We start from the raw sequence: 1,839 nt of genomic DNA on the forward strand, positions 1-1,839 counted from the left end.
CCCCCCCCGTGTACTTTTGTTTTTAAACCAGACCGAAAGTTTTAGTGGTGAGGCTTCCACAATGCTTCGTGGAAACAATGACACAGTTACTTTCTGCGTTCACCACCAAGCCTGCTTGTCACACTTGGATGGACACTTACTGACTGTATGCCCCTTCAAGAGGAGTGCCCTGAATTCAAACCCTTCTTCTTGCCCCAGTTCATCATGGGAAAAGTTTTGAAGACTAGGGATTTTTAAGTCTTAGCTTTCCAAAACTGTTGACACCTGAGGGCAGTTTGAGGTCCAGAAGAATTATGTCCCTTTAGTTATTAAAACGCCACATTCCTAAAGCAAAGAGGGCGCTGAGCCCAGCTGGGTGTGGGAGGCTGTAAGCCCAGCTTTGAGACAAAGGCTGGAGGCTCCGCAGTCTCAGGTGGGGCCCCATAGAACTGCGCCAGAGGAGGTGGCACAAGATTCCCCGGTCCTGGAGCCTGGCAGGGACCCATACCCTAGGCCTGTGACAAAAAGGGAGAAGCTCAGGCGCCGCCGGCCTGAACGTGGGGTGTCAGCTCAGACAATGGAAGTTGGAGCGGCACAAACAAGACGGCAGAACATGTTTTTTGACAAAGTGCCAGCAGCATGGAAAGGCCGGCCTCCCAACAACAGCTCCTCGTGTTATGTCTTTCTTGCTTTTCATTCTGGATTTCCACTTCCGTGAGAGGGAAGACTGGGGGCCAGAGGCGCCGTGAGTGGTGGACAAGAGGGCAGGTGTGGGTCCTCCTGCACCCCAGACTGTCCAGTAACTTGGAGGAGGTGCTCCAGCCGTTAGTGCTAAACAAGACGCTCCGGTCCCAGGCTCCTGGTCCTTGGACGGAAGTCAAATGACATTTGGGCTTCCTCCTGAAGGGATCTTCTGGAAGCTCCTGGGGTTATCCCTCCTCAGATCCGTTCTGCTCTCACTTGGCTCCTTTGTTTCCATCTCCAGCTAGGCACTCTTCCTGCTGTATAACTTGTAACCAATGATTTTAACCACAGAGTGGGCAAGAACACAGATTCACAGTGGTCCAGAGTATCCTAAAGTCAGACTGAAATTTTACATTAGTGAGTAGAATTTAAACCTCCATTCAACATTTCAAGTAAGACTTGTGACAAAATAGTCTTCTATGTGTCATATTCTCCATCTGAGATAATACTATCTATCTTGTGGCAAGCTGAATAACGGCCCTTCAAGATGTCAACCTACAACTTGTCTGTCAGTTTGTCACACTCTTATGGCTTGTGCATTGCTGTGATGTTGAAAGCTATGCCACAGGCATTTCAAATACCAGCAGGGTCACTCATGGAGGACAGGTTTTACCAGAGCTTCCAGATTAAGATAGACTTGGAAGAAGGACAGGGCCATCCACTTCTGAAAAAATTGGCCACTGAAAATCTCCAGAATAGCAGTGAAACACTGTCTGATATGTTGTCAGATGTGTAATTGGAAACTTCATGAATAATAGTGAAACGTTCTTTGATATAGTTTCAGAAGATGAGCTCTTCAGTTTGGAAGGCACACAAAAATGTGACTAGGGAAGAGCTGTCCCCTCAAAGAAGAGTTCACCTTAATGGCATATATGGAGTAAAACTTTTGAGACCTTCATCTACTCATGTGGCATGACTCAAAATGAAAAGAAACAACTGTAAACATTCCTTAATAATGGGAACATGGAAGGTACAGAATGTGAATCTTTTTAAAATCAAAAATGAAATGGAACACATAAAGACTGATATTCTAGGCATTAGGAAGCTGAAATGGACTGTTATTAGCCATTTTGAATCAGACAATTATGTGGTCTACTGTGTGGGAATGACAAATTG

Source organism: Orycteropus afer, unplaced genomic scaffold (genome assembly GCF_000298275.1).
Source record: "Orycteropus afer afer isolate SDZICR_OR568_19922 unplaced genomic scaffold, OryAfe1.0 scaffold00005, whole genome shotgun sequence".
NCBI lineage: Eukaryota > Metazoa > Chordata > Mammalia > Tubulidentata > Orycteropodidae > Orycteropus > Orycteropus afer.